This window comes from Triturus cristatus, chromosome 12 (genome assembly GCF_964204655.1).
Source record: "Triturus cristatus chromosome 12, aTriCri1.1, whole genome shotgun sequence".
NCBI lineage: Eukaryota > Metazoa > Chordata > Amphibia > Caudata > Salamandridae > Triturus > Triturus cristatus.
The window spans coordinates 123,383,836-123,403,785 of record NC_140595.1 but is presented as its reverse complement, the minus strand read 5'-3'; the positions used below and the strand labels follow the sequence as shown (position 1 = coordinate 123,403,785).

General features: G+C 45.8%; 1 protein-coding gene across 1 annotated transcript in view; it reads right to left on the bottom strand.

The window, feature by feature from the left end:
- CHRNB2 (cholinergic receptor nicotinic beta 2 subunit) overlaps positions 1 to 19,950 on the bottom strand; it is a 188,537-nt gene that overhangs the window by 71,399 nt on the left and 97,188 nt on the right. The window lies entirely within an intron of this gene.

Genomic DNA, 19,950 nt, shown 5'->3' with positions numbered 1-19,950 from the left:
TTTCAAATTTAAGTTTATTATGTTTTGGCTCTCAAAGAGGGCCACATAAAATAAAGACACAATTATACAACAATACTTACAATAAAATCACAGACAAACAGTTGAGAAGAAGATACATCATATACACTGGTCAGACAATTGACAGATATTTCTCTATATTTCATTCAATAAATATTTAAAAAACCTTTAAAAAAGTTAAAAACTTTAAAACAGAACATTTCATTTGGAGGACAGTAAAGTGCATGAAAAAAAGTGTTTACATTTAAAATTCCTAATTGTAAACAAATAGGTTTCAACCATTTATAACGCAATGGGCGTAAAGCAGGACAGATAAACAGAACGTGATTACGATCCTGTACAGCATTATGACAAAGATTACATATAGGAGATACACCAAACCATTTAGCTAAAAGTTGATTTAGTGGAAGCAAATCTTGTCTTAATAGGTACCATAACCTACGGACTCTGTGGGGGATATTCCATGTGAGGTATTGTTGTGGCAGCTTTAATGTATATGTGTTTAAAAGAAGTTGCCTTTTCGATTTTCCTTGTTGGGCAATCATATCCAATTTATAACTGAGCTCCCAAGATGCATTTTTTAATTTAGACTTTAGTTCAGAGGGAGTAAGTAGGAACAGAGTACTTACATCCAACTCTAACAGAATTACTGCTTCTCTAAAGTTTTTTACTAACAGGGAAAACTCATTGAAATTGCCCAGAAGCTCATTTTTTATGGCTTCCCGTAAGGAATCCTTTTTACCTCTAGCTATGCAAGTTACCCACCTTACCAGAGCTATCAGCCCCTGTACCCAACAACTTCGGAGTCCGGACTCCAATCTACATGAGGATACAGAACAAGCTGTATTAATGGAAGTAATTCTTCTTAATATCTTTCCTTCCATTCTATGTAAAAATCCCCAGTGTTTTAACTCTACTAATTCTAACCCATACAATAAAGTTGCAGGGATCTTTGCCCTAAATACCTCCATAAATAGTGTAAGGTGTCTCTTCCCTGTAGCCTTGTACAAGGAGCATAATCCCATACCATGGGCTAATGCTTTACGCGAGTTATGATCTGTATGGAGTTTCTCACTTAAGTTTGCCGAGATTATTTTACCCAAAAAGGTGTAGGTTTTTACCACCTCTAACTTATGTCCGCCTATGGCCCATCCATAATTTACAGACCTACATTTTTTCTTTCCAAAAATACACATGATTTTACTTTTCGAAGCATTAATCTTCATGAAATTTGCTTCTGCAAATTGATTTAATGCACATAAGCGGTTAGACAAGCCCTTCGGAGTTAAATCTAATATGAGGATATCATCTGCATACATTAAAATTGATACAGGAGATCCTCCAATTATCGGGGCTATCCCACCGCACACTGAAATGGAAGAAGGAAGGTCTGCCGTATAGAGAGAAAACAATATAGGGGCCAATATGCACCCTTGTTTCAGCCCATTAGGTGAGGGAATAGATTGAGACAAACCTCTTTCTCCACCTTGTAATACCTTACACCACGTGTTCGAGTGAAGGGCTTTTACAAGTTCGAGTAAATATAACGGCATCCCTAGAATAGCGAGTTTTCTCCACAGGGTTGGTCGGTCGACCTTATCAAACGCTGTGGAGAAATCAATGAATGCCGCATATATTCCACCACCGCGAACACGTACATATTTATCGACAATCACCTGTAATGCTGTTAAGTTATCAAGTGTACCATGCTCTTTACGGAATCCAGTTTGTTCCAAAGGTAGGATGTCATTCGCTTCCATCCATTCAGAGATTAAAATCAAAAGACATTTTGCAAAAATGTTCCCTATCGAATCTAAAAGAGCAATTAAACGATAGTTCCCAGGGCTATCCCTCTCTCCTTTTTTGAATATCGGGATTAATATACTTCCCCTCCAAGAATTAGGGACTGATCTCTGTAAAAAGCACGCACGGAATACTGGAAGGAGAATCCTACTCCAGGATATAACGTCTTGCTTTATTATAGACATGGGCAGCTCATCCGGGCCCATAGCTCCGGACGCACTCATACTCTTTATCACCGAAGCGATCGTTTTCTCAGATGGGAGCTCTATATTAGGCTGACTATTTAGGGCTGAATCCCAGCTGTCCCCCTCTACATTATTAGAAGCATACAAACTGGATATAAATGATATCCAGACATTTTCAGCAATAGAGATAGGGATAGGGGAAGTTCTTACCCCACATCCTTTCCCTATTAGGGTCCAGAATTCTCTAGATTTATTAAAGGCCGATGCCTCTCTTAACCTGATCCAGAGAGAATCTTCTTTTTCTCTTTTTAATTTGATTCTAAGTCTAGCTCTCCTTCTTCTTAATAAGGCTACTCATTTTCCTTAGTTCTACTAATGAACTGTTGCCTTACGAGTTTATTTATTTCCTTATTTAGGGGTAATAATAAACTAGGAGGGAGATATGGCTTTTTAGGTTTACTTAATTTCCTAGCTCTCATGGTAAGGGTTTCCTTAAGAGTTTCGAAACATGAAAATTCCCTACCCTGCCAATCATCTAGTTCAAGTAAGGTTTGGGCGAGAATATTTTGTACATCTTTCATAGTGGAAGGGTCCCAGAAACACCTTCCAGACTTGCAATGAATAGAAACACCTTTATTAATTATAGACCATGATTCAGTATCTGGGGTTTGTATTGAAACTATTATATTAATCACATTATGATCGCTCAAACAAGATTGAGAGACCACCATGTCCTGAACATAAGAAAATGAATCATAATCCGTAATTACATAGTCCAAGATAGATTCACCCCTAAAGGAATTATGTGTAAACTTAGCCGGAGTGTCAGAGGGCATCCTACCATTTACAATTAACCCCTCTACATAGCTAAGTTCTTCAAGTAATATCTTTCCTCTTTTGTTAGTTTTCATTTTACTAGGAAAGATTGCTTGGGGTATATTGTATGCTTCTTCCTTAAAATTACTTCTAAACATGTCTGTACTCGAAGTGGACACTTTACTATTTAGGTCACCCATAAGTAAAATATATGGGGGGTGATCGAGCTCTAGTAGTTGTTTGACATAAGAAAACATTCGCTTCAGAACGGTATTAAAAATCTCTTCAGGTGGTATATATGCATTAAGAATTACAAGAGAGGACCGTCTACCTGTGGACACTAGATTATTAATAGTAATTGATTGAAAAAGATTACTAGTGCCCTTATAATGGGAAAATTGCCATTGTAATGTGTTTGATAAAAAACAGGCTATTCCTCCTTTCGCGTGCCCTTTTTTTGAGGGTGTGGCAGGGGCCTCAAATACAAAATAATTTTTCCCCCCATAAAGAGAATCTTTGTACCATGTTTCCTGAATACATAGCACATCTGCATTCAGAGAGAACAGATAATCAAACTTCTGGGGACAATTATGTAATCCTGCAGCATTCCAGGATATAATTTTTAATTGACTGTTAAAGATGTAAAAGCGGTCTTAAGTTGTTCGATGTGTTACTGGATAAAACTCCAGGAAGCCAATTCCAGTGTTGATTATCTTCTGTCATGGAAATAAGTAGATTTTCAGGGGGAGAAGGTACCTGAGAGACCATACGCTTTCCTCTAGAAACCCGTATCTTTAGATCTTTATTTTGAATGGTTGGGTCTTCTTGCCCAAATCCCAGCTCAGAAGCTCCTTTTCTAAAGAGCATATGATTTCCATTATTAATAAAGGGCAGCACATCAATCCCTCTACGTTGAAATGATTCCGCTTGTTGGAGGACAAGATTCGCAATTATTTTTGAACACTCTGCATTTAGCCAATGGCTGAAGTGGGTTAACCCATTTCCCATGCTATAGTGAATGCAAAAACAGAACAAGAACACCAACACATGAAAAGGAGTAGATATATAGATCATGTTAGAAAATCAGTCTGGGCGAACACTAGACTAGAAATGCTAGCACCTTGAATATAGGAGCTATATAAAAAAAGATTTGGGGGTTGAATCTTGGCCCTAGAATGTGTTAGCAGCTTCTGGTTTTCTCTGCACATCTGAATTTTAACTGTTCTATTTACATATCTGTAAATTAATGTCTCTTCTTTTTTCTTTAAAATGAAAGTCCTGGCTTCACCTTGAACATATTGAATGTAATTTCAGTTTCCATGTTGAATCGGAGTTTAAACGGCTTATACGTCCTGGGGTAAGTCTCCACTATTTGCCCCTCACTACCTAGAGGGAGTCAAATCCCCAAGAGGAGTACCTTAACTTTGTAATCCATATAGAGGGTAAATGTATTGTGGCCCTGGTACATCAGAGCTAAATAACGGGAAAAGTCCTTTAGAATGAGGCTGGAATCCCGCTGTGCCTTCACAGTGCCGGCAATAGAACAAACGTGTCTTTAGTTTGCATTCGTTCTGCACGCAAGTCATTATAACGACTTGCTTGAGGGGTCGCATTGGTGGAATGGTGTTGGATGTAGTGTCCATCACCTTCCCTGCTGTTGTGCAGACTGGAGTTGGATTAGTAAATTAACCTATTCCAAAATCCAGCACCCCCTTAAGGCAAGTCATTATAATGATTTGCGTGCTGAACAAATGCGTACTAAAATGCGTGTGGTCTAATGAGGGTGCTGTGAAGGCACAGCGTGATTCCAGCCTGCGGAATACCATCATACATTGCTAAATAACAGCACAACAACAGCATGGTGCTCAGTAACCACTGACAACCTCAGATCCACCAACAAAGGCCTTGTTTCATGGATATTATAACTCGCTTCGACGCTCCCTGCTAACTCCTCGGAACTCATTTTAAAGGGGGTACCAGTATCTCTCCTCCTGGACTGGGAAACATCCATTACCACGCGGGCATTGCATCGCAATGCCTTTACATCACGGGTAATACAACGCAAGTCGTTACAACGACTTGTGCTGGATGACGCTCTCACCTTAGGAATAGTATGATTTACTATTCCAACACCTTCCCTACTGTACGTAGACTGGTGTTGGAATAGTAAATCATACTATTCCGAAGTCCAGCGCCCTCCAGCGCAAGTCATTGTAACGACTTGCGTTGTAAAAACTGCCATGTAACGTTCCGCGATCAATTTGATCGCGTTGTAACATCACATATTCTCCTGGACTTACAGATACCATAGACATCTGTAATACCAGGATTCAGGAATATCACTTTATTTAGAGTAGGACCCTGAGAGTGCAGTTTAGAAATGTGTATTACTGGGGGAACTGAATTTACCACACTATTGGACCTCTGCCATTTCACCTGCTTATGTCAGAAGGGGGTAGGGGGTCGATTTGGAGAGAGATGTCCCGCCTGATCTGCTATATACAGCTTCTGACCAAATCAATTTCCAAATAAGAGTTCACAGCCTCTCAGAATGAAGCCCTTGGGTATTTCTGCTTCAAACCTACAGAACCAGATCACTGGAAGCCAAGTTCTGAAGCCACCTCACCAGAGGACATCTAGATAAACTCCAAAAGGGAAGGTTTTATCCACTGCAGCGGGTGAGGTGAGGGCACCGTCCATCTGTGTTTGACTGGGAGAGCAGGAAAGAGCCGTGCAGACTGTTTGGCACGAAGAAGAGACATTTTTGTTTAGTTTTTAAGACAAGACTTCACTTTGGAAGAAGTTAGATTTGTAGGCGGATGAAAGTCTCTCCTGATGACAGTTTTCCTGATTTGTTCTGAGAAAAGCATCTAATGTCACAGCCACAAAGCTTCAAGCTCCATAAATGTGCAGTCAGGCTGTGACTGCTATGTGCCTGCGTCGATAGAGACAACTTCTTTGTTCTAATCCGTCAATCAATCAAACAGTCATTGGATCCTGTAAAGTGCGACTTGTCACCCCAGGGGGTCGACAGGCGCTGGGGTTCTGTGAGACTCAGTCGGGTGTCCATGTCAGTCGAAGAACCAAGTCTTGAGCTTCTTCCTGGAGTTCTCTAATGATGGGGAGGTGCAAGGAATCGGCAGAGGGCTCAACAGGCATGAGATGGATGGCTCTGGTCAGGCTCGAACCATGGATGCTCAGTTGGAGGGCCGGGAGCTGACCTTCCGTGCTGTAGCCGCAGCAGGGGGAGTGGCTACCAGGACCAGGTAAGTGGTCTAGAGCTAATGCATCACCAGGGAATTAAAAACCAACGACATAAGGAACATCATGCCTCAAAGGACCACCCACAATACAGCATAAAATACTCCATAACTTGATCCAGAGGCACCCTACCGCCAAAGCCAACATAAGGAGTATTTTCCTGGCTTTAGTGGATGTTTAATGAAAAGCAGTGCTCTTCACAGTGCCTAATTTGTAAAAGAAAGAGTGCCGGTGCCCGAAGCTTTGCTCAGAAATCCCCACCCGGTGCAATTAAACATCGGTACTCTGAATATCTAGGGTGGTAGTCTTAAACCACGTGATGCCTCTTATATCTACTACCAGGCACTCCCTGCCCCTTTATCTCCCTCTTGCAGGTTCCTGCTTCCTCCCTTTTTGATGGGTTTGCCTTCTTTATCTTTCTCGGATTTTCCAATTTGTCTGTTTTTCCCTCTCTTGTTCTCAGTAAATATCTGATGCAGAAAAACAACGGCCGGTCCCCAAGGTAAGTGCAGATGGCCCCCACCACCAACCACCGGTTCAAATTAAGCACTGGACGTCTTCAGGATAGGGTAGGAATGGTGGCGTGGCGTGAAGAACCTGTGGGTTTCTCGAAATAAACATTTTTCAGAATGATGCAAGCATCTCCATTTTAACGTTGCAACACTTCTCGGATTCGTACTAGAGTTGCAATTGTGTGGATATTGAGTGGACAGACATTGCTCTAATCAGTTTCAGAAACGGATCGTAGGGGACAGTGGTGTAGCAAGGGGAAGGGGGGCCCCAGGCGGCACGAGTTTTGCCCCCTCCTGCTCTTAACTGCGGCCATCATGGGCAGCCGCAGAAGGAATTGCCAGCACCCATGCCTCCCCCCGCTCTTTCAGATGGCTGCCGCGGGGGGTCAAACGTAGGGGCCGCCACGGGCACGTAAGTCTAACTACATTACTGGTAGGGGGAAAAAATGCAATGTGAAACAGTTTGATGCGGTGTGGGTGGGGCAAAGGAACGTTTTAGAAGGGACTTAGAAGCCTGATGTACAAAGTGATTTAGCGGCCACAACCCTGAATCACAGGGTGTGCAACCACTAAATCACTTTTATTTTTTTTAAGTACTATGGGGTATATCAGCAAGGGCCGGCGATAATTATTGCTAAGCGCACTTAGCGCTAGGATAATTATCGCCGGCTATCGCTGCTTTCTGTTGCGGAGATAGCGTGCTATCAGCAACGCTTATCTCCAAAGCAATAGAAATGCAAGCGTCAGCTGGAAAACAGTGTGATTATCGCTGGAAAGCCAGCGATAATCGCACTGTGGCCGGAGATACCTTGCTGATAGGGCAGGGTGGTCTTAGCCATGTAATCCACCTCCCATTGGATATCATGGCTAAATCAGAACTAAAGCAGGCGTAAGGAAAGTAGCGATAACCATGGTTAGCGTTACTTTTCTTATCGCTATGCTTGTTAGCGATTCCCTTGATAATTGGAGAAAGGTCGGTTAGCGAAATTTCTCCAGTTATTTCGGGAAGGAACGCCCACTTTGCATCTCATTAGAGATGCAAAGCTGGGCGTTCAGTAAACAGGCGCTAAGGCAAGTATTCACGAGATAGCGTGACCTTGCTGATATAGCGATAAAATTATCACCGCTTTTCGGCCGAAAACAGCAGCAAAAGCGGCGATAATTTTTTATCGCAGCCTTGTAGATATGCCCCTATCATCCTTTTACAATTAAAAAAAAATTCTGACTCACAAAACGTTTTTAAAAAAAACCCATAATGAATTGCAGTTAGAAAGGGCATGTTTAGGGCTTTCCTAGTCAGTAAGGTATGTACCGGTGGTTCGTGACCGTAATTCTGGTCACAAACCATTGATCTGGTACCAACTCTCAAACTGGTGTGGTAACTGAGTCACAAAGGGTAAGGGCTCTCTTTGGATCCCTCACCCTTTAGGAATCAGAGTGGCAGCTGCAGGGAGTTTTGGCAGTAGTTCGGGAGGACAGCTCTCACTGCAGTTTTCCAAACTGAAAGAATTTTGTTTTTTTTCCGTAAAGAAGTCCTGGCTCCCTTAAGGAACTTGGGGGCATATCTACAAGGCGGTGATGACAAATTATCACCGCTTTTGCAGCCGTTTTCGGCCGAAAAGCAGTGATAATTTCATCACCTTATCAGCAAAGACTCGCTATTGCGTGTTTTGCTGATTTAGCGCCCCTTACACCAACACCCTCCTTTACATCAACGCCCTCCTTTACATCTCTAATGAGATGCAAAGTGGGCGTTCCATGCCAAAATAACTGGAGAAATGTCGCTAAGCGACATTTCTCCAATTATCAAGCTGCACGCAAACAAGCAGAGCGATAAGAAAAGTAGCGCTAACCATAGTTATCGCTACTTTCCTTACGCCTGCTTGTAATCTGACTTAGCCATGTAATCCAATGGGAGGTGGATTACATGGCTAAGACCACCCTTCCCTATCAGCAAGGTATCACTGGTCGCAATGCGATTATCGCTGGATTTCCAGCGATAATCACACTGTTTTCCAGCTAATGCATGGAATCCTATCGCTTGGGAGATAAGCGTTGCTGATAGCACGCTATCTCCACAATAGAATCCAGCGTTAGCCTGCGATAATTATCCTCGCGCTAAAAGCCCTGAGCGATAATTATCGCAGGCCCTTGCTGATATGCCCCTTGGTATGCTTTAAAAAAAAAAAATCCATTATGGAAAACAATCACATGGATGGCGGTCTGCTATCCTTTGCATGACACCATCGCTGGCTCTGCCCTATACAGAGGGTCGCAAACTGCGACCTGGCTTATAAATATTAAGCTGCTCATTCTATGACCCTTGGAGATTTGGTATTTTGTGAAATTACATATTTGTAAATGGATCTGTTTGCAAAATCAAAATTCATTCATACAAATTCAGTGCACCACTTGCAATCAATTTCCGTGGATGTAAGCTTAGTACATCAGTCCTGGTACTTTTTAAAACAAATACGTGTTCCGGTGTCTCCCAATAATCAAAAGCAAAAGTCAAACAATTAGCTTCGAAGAGTGCCAAATACTATTAAAATAGGAATCGGTATGATTTAATCACAAAAAGCATAAGTATCAGAATACTGAAAATGGTTGTAAAATCCAGTATTCCTATGTAATTGTTCAAATAAAGGTATAGAAACTCTGACCTCAGTTGATCTCACTTAAGTTGACCTCAGTCCATGACTGATAAAAAGGCCTGGATTTTTCAATATTTTTGTGGCTGGGTATCTGGTAAAGCCAGAAGCAGCTATTTGGGTAATCACTGTCATTGGCATCTGTTGACGAAGTATGTAGGGGCGCCCGGGTGTATGCGTTTGTCCAGGATACGTAGTGATTTGGGTGTAGGGCACAGATGGGAGTCAATGAAGTACTCCCCGGAATGCAAAGCTGGGGTCAGTGAGTCTTTTTATGGCCCTAGTGTGCACTTAGGGAGGATTATGAAAAGAGATTTGCCATAGACTAGTCTGGATAAGAGCAAGGCTTGGATAGATCTAAGAACATCGGGGCATATTAGCAACAACTTGCGAAAATTATCGCAAACCACGCTCAGCACGATTTTTTTTTATCGCCTCCTATCGCTGGATTTTAACACGGAGATAACGCAGTATTACCAACGTTTATCTCCACGGCGATAAAAAATCCAGCGATAGCGGCGAATCCCATCTATAAAGTGAGATTCCCAGCGATAAAAATTCTATCACTAAGGAAAATCTCGCTAATAGGCAGGTGGGGACTTAGCCATAGAATCCACCTCCCATAGACTATTATGGCTGAGTCAGGTTTTTACCAGGTGTAAAATACTGGCGCTAATCGCGGTTAGCGTGCGTTTTTGTATCGTGTCGCGGGTATTGCTAATAGGCGATAGCTGTGTTTGCGACTGCTTTCAGCCACTACCAGTTTGGATACGCCCACTTTGCATGTCATTAGCGATAAAAATCGCTGACATGCAAAGCGGGCCCCAAACCGGTCGCTATCGCCTGGAAGCTGTTGCTAACTGCTGTTAGCGACAGCTTGGTAATTGGGCGATAAAAAAATCGCTGCTTTATCTGCAAATAGTGTCGCTAAAGCGGCGATAACACCCTTGCTAATATGCCCCATCATTTTTTGTAATTTTTTTAGAGCGGGAAAAGTTTTGGTGTATGGTAGTCGGGGTAGCGTCAGTGATTTGTCTTTCGTGAAATATTGCAGGGCCTGAAACGTTGCATAGAAGTTACGTCTTTCTGGCAAGTTTTCACTTGCATCTATACAAGGGAATGGTGTGTAGTCCCTGCGGTATGACAAGGGTGCACTTCAGACAATAGATGACAAGAACTGCTTCTCATATTGTTGTGACTGAGCCATTGGGGTGCTATCCACTTGTATATGTTGGTGAAGCTAGCTTTGAGTTGGGGATGAATTCATTGATTTGATGGGAAGATGGAATTGAATATCATTTGTGTACCTTTGCATGATGGTGCAGTGTTAGACAACTAATTACCTCCAGGACTGAATATACAGCACACATAATATGAATAAAAAACAAACCGAGAACACACAGGGATGTAGCCTTACGGATAGAGCGGTCGACCTCGAAGCTGGGGAACTGGGTTTGAGTCTCGGCAATGACGCTTAACATCCTGTGATTCTGGGCAAATCACTTAATCTCACCGTGCCCAACAAAAATGAATGTGTCCGTCTTTAAAGCAACTGCTGCTCATGTAAAGCGCTCTGATACCTGATGTAGGAGAGTAGGGTCTGCTATCCTATGGTCACCCCAAATTTTTGCTTTTTGCTTCACTGGTTTTTGACATATTGAGGCTGTGGGCCTGCCAATCAGACCCCCAGCCTGCTGTTCTCTCTACTAAATTAAAACTATGCACCCTAGGTGCATAACCAATTGGAAGTGGATCACCCTGTCAGCCCCTGTACCAGTGTACACTAGGTACCCAGGGCATTGGTGTACCCAAGGCCTGCCAGGGGCTGAAGCATGTATTATGCCACCCCAGGCTTGGCCTAACAATCTGACACAACTGGCTGATCACTCAGCTGGGGTAAGTTGGTGTAATCACCTCTTACTTAGGTGTAGTATACCTATACCTAACCTTAAATGGGACACCTGGTAACCTATAAGTCACTCCTATGGCAGGCCTTAACAATCCTGAAGGCAGAGTGCTTGGTTCCATGTGAGATGGAGCTCTGGCATGAGCTGAGCCTGTCTGCAGTGGTCGGAACAGCTTCCTTCTACTGTTTCCAGATATCGTCATACCATATACTCTTAAGTGCATTATGAACCTCGCGGTTAAATGCTATCTTTGGTTTGGCTTTATCAAAACATGTCGAGTAAGGTGTCATACGAATTGGAATACTAACCCCTCGCCAATTCTGGCGACGGGGTTAGCATTCCACCCTTCTAGAGGGACACGACATGTACAGTACCTGAAACCCGGGTAAAATCAGACATAGCCTCAGCTCCACAAAATGGATGCTGCCACCACAGACACAAGTCTGCCCTCCTGCTGCTGGGAGTCCTTCCAGCTTGGGAGGTGTGGACAAAGGGTTTCCTGCCAGGGGAGGTGCATGCACCACCCCAGACAGGATTTTGTGTATTGGTCAGGTAGGGCTTGAAAGAAACCAGACATGCCTGTGGCTCACAAGGAGCCTCGGTGCATATGCCAGTTCAAACCGGTCCTGGGGCACACCAGTCCCGGGCCTGGGGCGAGCTGGACAAAGGATTGGGGGTGTAACCACCCCCCTTCCTGGTCCCACCCATAGGGAGGGACCTAGCAGGTAGTCCGGCCCCTAGAATCCGCTTAAAGGTAGGAGCTGTGTCCTAAGACTTCAGACATCCTGGAATCAACTTGAAACTAAGAAGAAGACGGGAACTTTGACATTCTGCTGCACAGAAGACTGAAGGAAATCTCCCCTGTGGTCAGGGAGTGACCACCTTGCTAACGCAAGCACCATCCAGTGAATCAACGTCTGCTTTGCTGCCGCCTCCCGCCGGAGCCCGAGCCCACAGACTGACAAGACCTGGACCTCTAGACCTCTCACCGCCCGATCCACAGTCCCTGAAAAGAGGAGACCCGTGGAGGCACCGAGACACGTGGAGCCAGCCATCTTGAAACGACCACGACAAGCTGACAAGTGCAACAACCGAGGCTCCCTCCAAGTTGTGCTTTGGGATCTGAGAAGCCCAACCCTCGAGCAGCATCTGCACCAAAGGTGAGCCCTCCAGCATCTCCACGATCTGCGTGGGGTCCTTCTGCATTTTGCCACTCGACGCGCCTAACCGGTTGCTGGCCCGCTGGCTAGTAGCCATCTTGGCGACGAACTTCACAAAATACACCACTGGTCTGGTTGCTCCAGACTGGCCCTTGCTCCCCTCCAAAGGAGCAGTCCCTCTGACCTTGCTGGTCAGAACCATCAGCTTATTTCATCTCCTACAACAATTGCTTTTGCCAAGGCTTGTTTGCTTCGATCAAGTCGCCGACACCGCCGACAGCGAGAGCCTGCGTGGGACAGCTCGTGAACCGACTCCTGGACGTCGTCGACCTCCAGGGACCACGTGGATGCAGAGACAAGCTACACCTTTCTTCCTGTTTGCACCCGACATTGCCTGGTACCCACCTGGTGCCACGCTGGTCACTGGCTAGTGACTGTGAACACTGTCCCCTCTGCTTACAGGTCTTCAACATCTCCGATCCACTCTTGGATCCACCGCATCTCTCCCGGACCGACCGCCTGCAGCATCTTTGTCTTCAGGCTCCACGGAACAGATAGAAGAAACCCTGACGCACTTCGAGGCCTATGCACCCGCTTCCTGTGGGTGAGGTAAAGCTGGCACTCCTGTGCCCAAGTGTAGTACTACATCTCTAGTGCCTGTGTTCCAAATCTTGAGTTCCTAGTCCATCCGGAAGATCCTCTTTGCAGTAACTTTGTACTTTTTACGCACCCATTGAAACCTATGGGAGCACGCGTGTGACTATTTGCTCTGCACACGCCACCCGTGGACCTCCTGGTCACTAACTGAAGTTAGCTCCTTGTAGGCCCAGCGATTCTAGAGGCCCTAGGCCTTTTCCCTTTTCTGTTCGTGGTACTTATACCACTATTTTAGTATATGGTTCGAGCGGCCACCAGGGCCTATCCATATAAAGTGCAACTTCTGTGTATTCTACTGTAATCTTGTTTGACGATTTGTGCTCCTGTGCTCATAAAGAGACTAGGGGTTACTTTGAGAAATAAATACATATATATTTTGAATATATATCTGTGTGGTGTCCTTTCATTGGTATAAAAGGGGGTTACATTTGGTAAAACAGCTGGCTTAACACGCTTCACGAGTTTAGCCTCAAAGACTGCTTAGCCTACGCTACCACTAGGGCAGCTAGTCCGAAAAGGTTGACTTACAACCACACCATAAGGGTTGCTTGGCATGGTACAAGGTGATCACTTTAACTAGTGAGCATCATATACCAGGCCAACTTCTCACATTGGTGAGCAGCGGTTGGATTTGAGCTTGCTGTGTTTTACCATTGTAATCTCTTGGTTACCAATTGAAAGATCACATAGGTACCTGTAGGTACATATAAAACAAGATTAGATATACATAAGTTCTACTTAACTTAGTTGTTGTAGAGCAAAGGGAGTAGCACACCCTGACTACAACTACTAGATAGGTTTAGTAGGTAAACCCAAGTGTAGGTAGATTGCAACACATCCACCCACACTTAAGAGCAATGGCTGGGGCAGAGGGGTCCACTGTACCCATCTCTGTTGAGAGTGACCCCCAGAGGGCACCATCCATCTTTGCTACCCTTAATCAGAATGAGCTCAGGCATTTGGCAACTCTTAGAGGCCTTAAACAGCCCAAGAACCCTACCTCTGCTGAGCTCAGAGAACTCTTGCAAAATGATGAAAATCAGAGAGAGCTCAAGAAAGCTTCCCAGTTAGCCCCCTTAGGGTCAGGAACAGGAGGCCCCCCTTCTGAAGATGCTACAGAAGTACCCCTTTCCAATAGCCATCCCTTAGATGAGAACCATACTACAGAGGAGGAAAGTGGGGAGGATACAGAAAGTAGTGATGATGAAGGGAGAACTAGTCCAGTGCCAAGTGTTATACTTGGCCCAGCTAAACTAAGGCTATTGGGGACTGACAGTGGGTTTACCCCATTGGATCTCCCCTGTGGACTTAACACAGGGCTTGGGAGGCAAAGGAATCGCTCAGGTGAATCCAATGCTTCTCATGGCTCTAGAGGCTCTCAAGGTCACTCCAGGAAAAGGATGACCACCCCTCAGAGGAGGGAACATGAGGCCAGAATGCAGGAAGCCCAGCTGAGGATCAGGAAGCAGGAGCTAGAGGTAGCCCTGATGGAAGAAAAACTGAACAAGGCTAGGCAACCTAGAGAGAGTGGGTCTATACCCACTGGTGGCAGCATTGTCCCTAAGGACAAAGATAGGGTCTTTGATAATAGGAACCTGTCTAAGGTTGTGCCCCCCTACAAAAGTGTGGATGACATCCACAAATGGATAACTGCTCTTGAGAGAGCCTGCAAAGTACAGCAGGTTCCTGAAGATCAGTGGGCAGCAATCCTCTGGCTCTCCTTTGAAGGAAGAGGCAGAGACAGACTCCTCACTGTTAGAGAAGAGGATGTCAGAAATTACAGAGTCCTGAAGAGTGTTCTAGTTGATGGGTTAGGCTTAACCACTGAACAGTACAGGTTAATGTTCAGAGACACCCAAAAGACACAGACTCAGGACTGGTCAGAATATGTTGAATGTGCCACTAAGGCTTTGGAGGGTTGGTTGCTGGGAAGTAAGGTATCTGATTTTACAGGATTGTATAATTTGATGATGAGAGAACAGATTTTAAATAACTGTCAAAACCAGCAACTGCATCAACACTTGGTTGACTCTGATCTGACCTCTCCCCAAGAATTGGGAAAGAAGGCAGACAAATGGGTCAGAACCAGGGTTAAGCAAAAGAACCAGAACCAGGGCCAAGGGGGTGATCAGAAGAAAACAGACCAAAAGGATGGAGATCAGAAATCTAAAGACCATAAGTCTTCAACAGGGCCCCAAACTACTGCTAAGGAGGGTGGGTCCCAACAACAAACTAAGGGAAAGAAGAAAGAAGGTCAAAAGAAACCCTGGTGCAATCATTGCAAGAATACAACTCACTGGACTAGTGATTGTAAGAAGGGTGGAGCCCCCAACACTGTTGCCCCTAAGGCACCTGCTCCCAGTACTACTGTTAGCAGTGTTGGTCCCCAGACAAAGGGTGTAGTGGGAATCACTATGGGAACTGAAGGAGATTCTGACTTAGACAGAACCCTGACACAGGCAGTCTTGATCTGTGATGGGGACATTGATTTGTCCCTGACTGTGAGCCCCAGTAACCTGGGCAAGTACAGACAGACTCCTTTAATAAATGAAAAAGTGGCTCAAGCCTACAGGGACACATGTGCCAGTGTCACTATGGTGACACCAGGCTTTGTGGACCCTGGACAGTACATACCAGGTGAGAACTACCTGGTGACCAATGCCAGCAATGCCACTACTTCACATAGTGTGGCAGTTGTTAACTTCTCATGGGGAGGGGTAACTGGCCTCAAAAGGGTTGTGGTTAGTGCAGACCTCCCAGTAGAATGTTTGTTGGGCAATGACCTAGAGAGTTCTCTATGGTCAGAAGTGGAGTACAGGACTCATGCAGAGATGTTAGGTATATCATCACATGTCCTTGCTGTGACCAGGTCACAGGCCAAAAAGTGCCTCACTGAACCTCAGGTCTTGGATCCTGGAACAATGGACCAAGCACCTACCAAGAAGAAGAACAGGAGGGTCAAGGCTGTGCCTTCCCCCCTGCCTCAGAGTGATGATCAGCCTTCCCAGGAAGCTGATCTAGAGGACCCTGAAGGAACTGTCCCTGAAGAGCTTGAACCTGATCAGGTTGAGTTTCTGGGGACAGGGGGACCTTCAAGGGCTGACTTGAGGCAGGCTCAGTTATCCTGTCCCTCTCTTGAACCCCTCAGACAGCTGGCTGCTGCTGAGGCTGCTGGGAATGCTCAAGGTACCCATAAAGTGTATTGGGATGAAGGGCTCCTTTATTCAGAGGCTAGAGACCCCAAGCCTGGTGCTACCAGGAGGTTGGTTATACCTCTGCAATTTAGGGGCTTCCTTCTTACCTTGGCCCATGATATTCCGTTAGCAGGACACTTAGGCCAGAACAAGACTTGGGACAGGCTTGTCCCTCACTTTCACTGGCCTCATATGAATGAAGATACAAAGGAGTTTTGACGCTCCTGTGTGACCTGCCAAGCCAGTGGCAAATCAGGTGGCACAACAAAGGCCCCCCTAATACCACTACCTGTGGTGGGGGTCCCCTTTGAAAGAGTGGGAATAGATATAGTGGGTCCCATGGATCCTCCCACTGCATCTGGGCACAGATTTATACTGGTGGTAGTGGATCATGCCACCAGGTATCCAGAGGCAATTCCCCTTAGGACCACTACAGCACCTGTTGTGGCCAGGGCCCTGCTGGGAGTATTCTCCAGAGTGGGGTTTCCTAAGGAGGTAGTATCTGACAGAGGTACCAACTTTATGTCAGGATACTTGACAGCTATGTGGAAGGAATGTGGTGTCAACTACAAGTTCACCACCCCTTATCACCCACAATGCAATGGGCTTGTTGAGAGATTCAACAAGACCCTAAAGGGTATGATCAAAGGATTACCTGAAAAGCTCAGGCGAAGATGGGACATCCTTCTACCCTGCCTTCTGTTTGCTTACAGAGAGGTCCCACAAAAAGGAGTTGGCTACAGCCCCTTTGAATTGTTGTTTGGGCACCCTGTAAGAGGCCCACTGTGTTTAGTGAAGGAAGGATGGGAGTTACCTCTCAAAAAGCCTAAGCAAGACATAGTGGACTATGTACTTGGTCTCCGCTCCAGGATGGCTGAGTATATGGAGAAGGCATCCAAAAACCTTGAGGCAAGCCAGGCCTTACAGAAAGCTTGGCATGACCAAAAGGCTGTCTTGGTTGAGTTTCAGCCAGGACAGAAGGTATGGGTGTTGGAGCCAGTGGCCCCAGCAGCACTCCAAGACAAATGGTCTGGACCCCATACAATCCTGGAAAAGAAGGGAGAGGTCACCTACTTGGTGGACCTAGGAACTCCCAGGAGTCCCCACAGGGTACTCCATGTTAACAGGCTTAAAGCATATGTTGACAGGGCAGACATGGGCTTGCTCATGGCTACAGATGAGGGACAGGAGGAAGAGAGTGACCCTCTCCCAGACCTGTTGTCTCAGAACCCTGAAGATGGCTCAGTTGAAGGAGTGACCCTTGGAGGCAACCTCACTGCCCATCAGCAGACTGAATGTAGACAGGTTCTACAATCATTTTCACATATGTTTTCCTTGATACCTAGTCAAACTGACTGGTGTACCCATGTGGTGGACACTGGTGACAGTCTGCCTGTAAAGAACAAGCTTTACAGACAACCTGACCACGTCAGGGACTGTATAAAGGCTGAGGTACATAAAATGCTGGAATTAGGTGTCATTGAACCCTCAGAGAGCCCCTGGGCTAGCCCAGTGGTTCTGGTCCCCAAACCTCACACCAAAGATGGCAAGAGAGAGATGAGGTTCTGTGTGGACTACAGGGGTCTCAATGCTGTCACCAGGACAGATGCACACCCTATTCCACGGGCAGATGAGCTCATAGACAAACTAGCTTCTGCAAAGTTTTTGAGCACATTTGACTTAACAGCTGGCTATTGGCAAATCAGATTAGCTGAGGAGTCTAAGGCCAAAACAGCATTCTCAACCCCAGGTGGGCACTACCAATTTGTGGTGATGCCCTTTGGTCTGAAGAATGCACCTGCCACCTTCCAAAGGCTGGTGAACCAAGTCCTTACTGGGTTGGATGACTTTTGCGCAGCATATCTTGATGACATTGCTGTCTTTAGCACCACCTGGGAGGATCACCTGATCCACCTGAAGAAGGCTCTTGAGGCTCTGCAAAGGGCAGGCCTCACTATCAAGGCCACTAAGTGCCAGATAGGGCAGAGTAAGGTTGTATATTTGGGCCACCTTGTAGGTGGAGGCCAAGTTCAACCACTGGAGAGTAAGATACAATCCATCAAGGACTGGTCTCCTCCAACCACCCAGACTCAAGTTCGAGCTTTCTTGGGCTTGACTGGGTACTACAGGAAGTTTGTTAAGAACTATGGGTCCATTGTGACTCCTCTTAATGATCTGACATCCAAGAAGATGCCCAAAAAGGTTCAGTGGACAGTAAGCTGTCAAAAGGCATTTGATGACCTGAAGGAGGCCATGTGCTCTGCACCTATCCTGAAAAGTCCTGACTACTCCAAAGAGTTTATTGTCCAAACAGATGCTTCTGAGTTGGGTGTGGGAGCTGTGCTGTCACAACTTAATGTAGATGGTCAAGACCAACCCATTGCTTTTATTAGCAGAAGGTTGACCCCCAGAGAGAAGAATTGGTCAGCTATTGAGAGGGAGGCCTTTGCTGTGGTGTGGGCCCTGAAGAAGCTGAGGCCATACTTGTTTGGCACTCACTTCAAGATTCAGACCGACCATAAGCCCCTCTTGTGGCTAAATCAGATGAAGGGTGAAAACCCCAAATTGCTTAGGTGGTCCATTTCCCTACAGGGGATGGACTTTACAGTGGAGCACCGGCCAGGTACTGACCATGGGAATGCAGATGGTCTCTCCAGGTACTTCCACTTAGGACATGAAGACGAGACTGGTCAAGGCTAGTTTAATGTCCCAGCGTTTGGGGGGGGGGGGTTGTGTAGGAGAGTAGGGTCTGCTATCCTATGGTCACCCCAAATTTTTGCTTTTTGCTTCACTGGTTTTTGACATATTGAGGCTGTGGGCCTGCCAATCAGACCCCCAGCCTGCTGTTCTCTCTACTAAATTAAAACTATGCACCCTAGGTGCATAACCAATTGGAAGTGGATCACCCTGTCAGCCCCTGTACCAGTGTACACTAGGTACCCAGGGCATTGGTGTACCCAAGGCCTGCCAGGGGCTGAAGCATGTATTATGCCACCCCAGGCTTGGCCTAACAATCTGACACAACTGGCTGATCACTCAGCTGGGGTAAGTTGGTGTAATCACCTCTTACTTAGGTGTAGTATACCTATACCTAACCTTAAATGGGACACCTGGTAACCTATAAGTCACTCCTATGGCAGGCCTTAACAATCCTGAAGGCAGAGTGCTTGGTTCCATGTGAGATGGAGCTCTGGCATGAGCTGAGCCTGTCTGCAGTGGTCGGAACAACTTCCTTCTACTGTTTCCAGATATCGTCATACCATATACTCTTAAGTGCATTATGAACCTCGCGGTTAAATGCTATCTTTGGTTTGGCTTTATCAAAACATGTCGAGTAAGGTGTCATACGAATTGGAATACTAACCCCTCGCCAATTCTGGCGACGGGGTTAGCATTCCACCCTTCTAGAGGGACACGACATGTACAGTACCTGAAACCCGGGTAAAATCAGACATAGCCTCAGCTCCACAAAATGGATGCTGCCACCACAGACACAAGTCTGCCCTCCTGCTGCTGGGAGTCCTTCCAGCTTGGGAGGTGTGGACAAAGGGTTTCCTGCCAGGGGAGGTGCATGCACCACCCCAGACAGGATTTTGTGTATTGGTCAGGTAGGGCTTGAAAGAAACCAGACATGCCTGTGGCTCACAAGGAGCCTCGGTGCATATGCCAGTTCAAACCGGTCCTGGGGCACACCAGTCCCGGGCCTGGGGCGAGCTGGACAAAGGATTGGGGGTGTAACCACCCCCCTTCCTGGTCCCACCCATAGGGAGGGACCTAGCAGGTAGT